Source organism: Schistocerca piceifrons, chromosome 6 (assembly GCF_021461385.2).
Source record: "Schistocerca piceifrons isolate TAMUIC-IGC-003096 chromosome 6, iqSchPice1.1, whole genome shotgun sequence".
Taxonomy (NCBI): domain Eukaryota; kingdom Metazoa; phylum Arthropoda; class Insecta; order Orthoptera; family Acrididae; genus Schistocerca; species Schistocerca piceifrons.
Genome location: NC_060143.1, coordinates 88,816,828 through 88,824,856, shown reverse-complemented (window position 1 = coordinate 88,824,856; position 8,029 = coordinate 88,816,828). Strand labels below are relative to the sequence as shown.

Below are 8,029 nucleotides of genomic sequence, written 5' to 3'. Positions count from 1 at the left end.
TAAAGTTATAACAACTGTCATATGGAATGTCATATAAAAAATTATATTATGCAGGGCCCAAGGGATTCTTCACATACTTAATGTTTAGTTCAAATAATATTAGTCAAATAAATTTTCTATCCCACATCAGTATAAATTGAATTTGAATCACACTGTAACTGAGGCACTTATTTTACTTTTAAAATAGTTGTCAAATGAAGTTTTACCCTTAGTTGTCACAATATAACCATTCTTCTACTTATTTTTATTTATTATAAATAGTTGTGCCACGGGTACCTACAGGCTCCATTTCCAATAAAGACACAGACTGTCACGATAACGGACTCGCTGAAACAGAAGCACTGTCCTAGTTAAATTCTCGCATCACCACAAAGGTGAGTGACATCAGAGTCACTGGAAAACAACCAAAATTGACAATGCTGAACAAGGCTCCTGGGCCTTATAGAATTTGTGACATATCCTACAACCAGCCGCATTAGCTTCAATTTTAACATTAATATACCAAAGATACCTTGAACAAAAGCTGTCCAGTGATTGGAATAAAGTACAGGTCAAACGTGTCTACATGAAGGGTATTGGAAGTCATCCATGAAACAACCATCCAGTCTCAATGACACCCATCTGTTGTACAATCCTAGAACATGTTCTTAGGTCAAACATAGAGGGAGATATCTAACACAATGGCCTTCCTCATGCTAACCAGCATGGATTCCAGAAACATCAGTCATGTGAAATCCATTTTGTGCTTTTCTCAAATGACTTACTGAGAGTCAGTGATCAAGAGGATACAGTATTTCATGACTTCAGAAAGCATTTGACTCTGTACCACACGAATGTTTATAACCAAAAGTCTGATCAACTGAAACAGCAAGAAAAATTCGTGACTAGATTTGAGGATTTCCTGGTAAGGAGAACACTCCACATTGTCTTGGATAGTGTGTCATTGACAAAGGTAATTTCAAGAGTGCTCTGAGAAAATGTACTGGAACCATTGCTTTTCATTTTATGCATTACTGATCTGATTCTTTCAAATCAAGAAGAAATAGTAGTGATCCACTAGTTTCCATTCAAAAGGTCTTTTTCAAGACTTGCTTTGAAACCCATAATTGTAAATATTTAAGAAACACCTAAACAAAAAGAGGAACACCTTCAAAAGCTGTGTCAAGAGCACCAGTGTGATATCTTAACGTGTCTAGGAATATTTTAATAATCACAGCAACATCTGGGAATATGAAGAAGGTGCTGAAGATGGTGACACAGAGGTCTGAATCCAATGACTTAAACTTCATTCATGGCAGCCATCTTTCAACAGTTGAGACTGGAAGTGAGGATACAATCCAGATCTGATTTTCACCCAAGACAAAGAGCTTCATGATGTTTCTAGAGCATAGATTCCCTCCTCCCCAATTACAAATACTCAATGTAGGTATTATTATTATTATTATTTTATTATTATTATTATTATTACCACCACAACCACATCATCATGCTTATTGCTGAGTGTCATGACCCCAGCAACCAAGCCATTCTGGATGGTTAACATCTTCTCTTAGAACCTGTGATCTATCCACCAGCTCTCTGCTATTTTAAGAGCTATGAGTATGTGTTCAGTGGAAGGGATGTGTTTTACAGTAGCAAGGATGAACAAGTGCTCATAGCTCTTAAGGTAAGCACTTTAGAGACCATGTTTACTGGATATTTTCATTCTTGTTTTAGTCCATACTACATCCTCCCAAAGAAAGGAAAGTGCTGGCATTAGAAGAGGTTCAGCATTGGAGGTATCAGAATGACTTTCACTTATAACTTTCGACTCCATTGTTTCTGAACCAGGGTCCTCAAATATACATTTACCCTTCTCTATCATCCCTGAAAGTTTGTATCGTCATCATGTAATCACTTTATACACAGACAAAATTGATTTTTCAGTACAGACAGATGATTTTGAAGAAGCATAACAGATGCTGACAAGAACTCTGGGAACATTTTATGTTTTTTATAACAAGAACCACCAGAAGCCAAACCCACGCTACACTCAGGTCTGTTTCCACCTATGAAACAGGCAGCCAGGAAGAAAGCTGGAAGTGATTTGGGAAGGCATCAAACTGGAGCATTGTTTTACACTCAAATACCTTGCAGTTACCGTAGACAACTCACTCACCAGCTGCGCTTCATTAATACTAAACATAAGGTGTCAGATCAAAACTGATTCATCCAGAAACTTGGTGATAGTAATTGGTGTGTCCAACCCTCAGGTGGTTCGTCCTTCTGCTACGGCACTCTGTTTCTCGGCTGGTGAATATGGCTGCCCAGTGTGGTACAAATCTGTCCACACGAAAGAAGTAGGCGTAGTCTTTAATGAAACTGCAAGGACAATTACTGGATGTTTGAAACCAAGTCCTGTTGATAAACTGTACCGCAGAGCAAGGCACTGCTCCTCCTTACATACACCAGCAAGTAGCTGCAAATGTCAAAAGGAAGGAAGTCGAAGAAAATGAGTTACCCTCCATCATGGACATACTCCACCAAAACCTAGGTTGAAGTCTAGGAAGAGGTTAGCATCTGCACTAAATACAGCCAAGAAAGCCAGAGAAAAACTGTGGGCAGCCAAAATAGTCATCTTCAAGCAGGGGTAAAGCCAGCAGTATGCTTAACAGCCAAACACAACTTGGACTGGACAACATGGTGACCACTGGACACATTACAAAAAAGTGTTGACAAATCCAAGAGCAATCTAATGACATGGGGATACTTACAAGGGTCAACACTGCGGCAGCAGGGAAGTACAGACAATAAAACAGCTCTGTCTGTGTTTACACTGCCTGATACTTACAATGAAGAGCAGTTACTCAAGGCACAAGAAAATGCTGCGGCAGATGCTGGTTTCTGGACAATGACATTTGATTTCAATTTTGTATGAGTGTATACATAAGGCCAGCAGTTCGTTGGTTGGTTGGTTAAAAGAGGGGGGAAGGGACCAAACTGCGAGGTCATCAGTCCCTTGTTCCCAATAAAATAATTACACAACGGAAAGAAGAAAAGAAAGGAGACATACAGCACAATAACAGGAGTAGGGAAGAACCAGAAGAACGACTTAAGGACAACTAACACTACTGTGGACAAAACAGGAAAAGAAAACCACAGAGAGAAGCAAGAAACAGGTAGAAGGAGTAAAAACAGGAGAGCAGATGACCGTGGCTGGCCGACCACGAAAATAAGAAGACAAAGCCAGCCACTCTGTGACACACTAAAATGTTCACCCTAGTAGCATTAGAGTGGAGAACACAAAGGGACAAAGCACATGTGCTAGAACTTATACAGAATGATAAAACCCGCCGTCATGTATAAAATGTAAAACTAAATTAGCTGATAAGACATAAAACTAAATTAGCTGATAAGACATTACCAGCTATATTTAATGGCAATGAGTCCAGTAACTGAAGAGTCCGTCACAGGTAACTGAAGAGTCCGTCACCGGGCAGCCAAAGGAGGACAGCTCACCAAGATATGGGTCACTGTCAGCCGGGCACCGCACTGACAATGAGGTGGGTCATCACAGCGCAGGAGGTAGCCGTGTGTCACCAAAGCGTGGCCAATGCGGAGATGGCAGAGAACCACAGAGCCCCTGCAATAGGCTCGCATGGAGGACTGCCACATTTCGTAGTCTCCTTAATGGCACACAGTTTGTTGGGCATGCTGAGGTTATTCCATTTCGTCTCCCAAAGCCACAAAACCTTGTGGCGTAGTACTGAATGCAGGTCAGTTGCAGAGAAGCCGATCTCCATAAGCGGTTTCCGTGTAGCCTGTTTGGCCAACCTGTCGGGAAGTTTGTTGCCTGGGAAATGACTTGGGGTCCAGACAAACACCGCTGAATGACTGGATCGTTCCAGGGCATAGATAGACTCCTGGATGGTCGCTACCAAAGGATGACGAGTGTAGCACTGGTCGGTAGCTTGTAGGCTGCTCAAGGAGTCGGTACACAGAAGAAACAACTCCCAAGGTTATGAACGGATGTGCTCAAGAACACGAGATATAGCCACCGGCTCAGCCAGTGAAAACACTGCAGCCATTGGGCAAGGAATGCTGATCAATATGTCCTCCATGGACTTACACGAAGCCTACGTGAGCATCAGCCATTGAGCCGTTGGTGTAAACCACTTCGTGGCCTCTGTACATGTCAAGAATCGGGAGGAAGTGGCAGTGGAGAGCCGGGGGTTAACTGAGTCCTTAGGGCCATGTGAAAGGTCCAGGCGAAGCCGCAGCCTAGGTGTACACCATGGAGGTGTACGTGAATTGACCTCAAGTATAGGTGGTAAAGGCAAAGACTCCAGTTCGGAAAGAAGGGATCGGACACGAATTGCAAATGGAAGCCCTCACCTGGATTACCTATGCGGGAGATGAACCACTGTGGGTAGGAAAAGGAGATGGTGATTCGGATGTGCAGGAGAACTACGAACGTGCGCTACATAACTGGCCAGCAGTTGTGCACGCCTAAACTGCAATGGAGGGTCTCTGGCCTCCACAAGGACGCTGGTCACCGGACTCGTCCGAAAACCTCCTGTCGCTAGGCGAACACCACAGTGGTGCAGTTAAAGCAATGCTGAGGGCACCACCGAACCATAAACCAGAGTCCCACGGTCAAGGCAGGATTGAACAAGGACTCTGTAGAGCTGCCGCAGCATAGAGCGATCTGCACCTCAGTTGGTGTTGCTCAGGCAGTGGAGGGCACTGAGGTGCTGCCAGCCCTTCCGCTTAAGCTGAAGAAGATGAGGAAGCCAAATCAACTGGGTGTCGAAAACCAGTCCTAAGAATCAATATGTCTCCACTAGTGAGTGGATCATCATTAAGGTAAAGTTCTGGTTTTGGATGAATGGTATGACACCAACAGAAATGCATAATACACAACTTTCCAGCCGAAAACTGAAACTGTGGGCTAGAGCCCATGATTGTACCTTGTGGATGGCTCCCTGTAGGCGCCGCTCAGCAGCACCAGTACTGGTGGAGCAGTACGAAATGCAGAAGTCGTCTCCATATAGAGAATGTGAGAAGGATGGTCCTACTGCTGCTGCTAGACCATTAGTGGTGGGACCCCATTCTCCTGGATATGGGGGGAACTATGGGAGGCACCAACTTGGACACAGAAAGTAAGAAGCAACAGGAAATTCTGGTTAAATTTGGTAGTGCACCTCGGAGACCCCACTCGTATCATGTGGCACGCATACGATGTCGCCAGGTGGTGTCATACGTTTTTCGTAAATAAAAAAAGATGACGACAAGTTGATGGTGTCTGGAAAAGGCTGTTCGGATGGCAGACTCGAGGGACACAAGATTTTCAGTGGCAGAGCGACCCTGGCGTAAGCTGCCCTGACATGGAGCCAGCAAGCCACGTGACTTGAGAGGACCCAACCCAACCACCGACACACCATACGTTCCAGCAACTTACAAAGAACGTTGGTGAGGCTGATGGGCTGATAGCTATCCACATCAACCGGGATTTTACCGGGTTTGAGCACTGGAATGATTGTGCTTTCCCGCCATTACGATGGAAGTATGCCATCGCACCAGATCCAATTGAAGATGATGAGATGTCGCTTGTAGTCAGATGAGAGACGTTTAATCATCTGACTGTGAATCCAATCTGGCCCAGGAGCTGTGTCGGGGAAATTTGCTAGAGCAATGAGGAAGTTCCCACTCTGTAAATGGGGCATTATAAGGTTCACTGTGGCGTGTAGTAAACGAGAGGACTTTCCCTTCCAGCCGCCGTTTGAGATTGCGAAAGACTGAGGGGGTAATTCCCTGATGCAGAGGCTTGAACAAAGTTCTCAGCAGTCGCGTTTGTGTCGGTAGATAACATGCCATTTATGTTAACACTGGGAACACCTGTTGGGGTCTGGTACCTAACAACATGTTTGACCTTTGCTCAGACTTGGGAAGGTGACGTATGGCAACCACTGGTCAAGACATATCTCTCCCAACACTCCTGCTTCCGTTTTTTTATAAGTTGGCGAACATGGGCACAGAGCCATTTAAAGGCTGTGTGGTGCTCCAGGGAAGGGTGCCACTTATGCCGCTATAGAGCTTGCTGACGCTCCCTTAATTGCTTCAGCTACTTCCGGCGACCACCAAGGGACTGCCTTTTGCTGGGGACACCCTAAAGAGCGAGGGATCGTGTTTTCTGCCACAGAAACGATTGTTGTAGTCACCTGCTCAACCATAACATCAATGTTAACATGTGGTGGAGATTCAAGAGTGACAGCAGAGGTGAAAGTTTCCCAGTCTGCCTTGTATAAAGCCCATCTGGGCAGGCATCCATGGGCCTGATGCCGGGGCAGTGACAGTAAGATGGGGAAATGGTCACTACCAAACAGGTCATCATGTGCTCTCCAGTGGATAGATGGGAGAAGTACTGGGGTGCAGACTGATAAATCAATGGCCGAGTAGCCGCCCCAATATTTAAGAGGCAGAAGTCGAACTGAGACAGTAAGGTTTCGACATCTTTGCCTCGGTCAGTAAGCACGGTGCCACCGCACAAGTGGTTATGGGCATTAAAATCTCCCAAAAGTAGGAAAGGTTTAGGGAGTTGATCAATCAGTGCAGTTAATACATTCAGGGATACTGCACCACCTGGAGCAAGATATACATTGCAGACAATTTCCTGTGTCATCTTATTCTGACAGCCACAGCAATTTCAAGAGGGGTTTGAAGGGGCACAGTTTCACTACAGACTGATTTTAGGACATAAACACAAACTACACCTGAACTCAATTATAGTCGCTATGGTTCCTGTAGTATCCTTTGTAGCCACGGAGGGCGGGGGTCCGTATTGCTGGGAACCAGGTTTCCTGGTGGGCAATGCAGAAATCAGGTGTAAAGCTTATCAATTGCCGTAGCTCAACCAGACGGTGGAAAAAAACGTCGCAATTCCACTGGAGGACGACATCATTGTGAGACTGGGAAGGCATGGAACATTCAATGAGGCACTTTACGCCTTAGGGTCACCTGCTGCCATTGACTTTTTGCCTGAGCAGTCTATATCCATTGTGTCTTAGGGTCCAGCAACATCTAGGTCCTCAGCGGATGCCAGAATCTAAACCTTATCCACAGAACTTGTAGGTAGCGGTGGTGTGGGTGCTACCGCCATTCCCTTGGTCTTGGGGACCTTCTTTTTGGGTTTCTCTCACTGCTCTTTGGGTTTCCCTGGCTGGGAGGACTTCACTGATTCAGTCTCTGGGACTGAGGATGAGTGTGAAGCCCTATGACCAGCTGCTTTTGGGCTCTTCAGCTACTGGTGGGTGCCATCTTTCCCACTAGCATAAACATGGGAAGGGAGTGACTCAAGGGACCCCTTCCTAGGGAGAGGAGCCAAAGAAGACTTACACTTCTTCAGCTCAGAAGTGGGGACTGATATGCCCGATGGTTGGGGAGGGGGGGGGGGGGGGCTGTTGCTCCCGAAGTAGGTGGTGCAGGAGCAACAGGGAGGGAAATGGCCCCCCCTCCATCAAAGGGGCAGGTGTAATCTTCTGGTTCTGAGAGGCGACATAAATGCGAGGAACTGATGGGGCGACAACTGTTCTCGTAACAGTGGCGTAAGAAGAGGTATTAGCCACAGGATGTAGCTCAAATTTCCTCTTAGCCTCGGTGTAGGTCAGTCGGTCCAGCATCTTATATTCCACAATTTTCCTCTCTTTCTGTAAAATCCTGCAGTCTGGCGAGCAAGGTGAATGATGCTCTCTGCAGTTGACACAGATGGTAGGCGGGGAACATGGAGTATTGGGATGTGATGAACATCCATAATCTTGACATGTGACACTGGAAGTACAGCGGGAAGACATATGGCCGAACTTCCAGCACTTAAAGCACCTCATCAGGGGAGGGATATATGGCTTGACATCACAGTGGTAGACCTCACCTTGACCTTCTCTGGCAATGTGTCATTCCTGAAGGCCAAGATGAAGGCACTGGTGGCAACCTGATTATCCCTCGGACTCCGATGGACACGCCGGACGAAATGAACATCTTGCCATTCTAAATT

General features: G+C 45.7%; 1 protein-coding gene across 1 annotated transcript in view; it reads right to left on the bottom strand.

The window, feature by feature from the left end:
• Positions 1-8,029, bottom strand: part of LOC124802870 (UDP-N-acetylglucosamine--dolichyl-phosphate N-acetylglucosaminephosphotransferase) — a 149,092-nt gene that overhangs the window by 69,997 nt on the left and 71,066 nt on the right. The gene's annotated exons all lie outside the window — the stretch shown is intronic.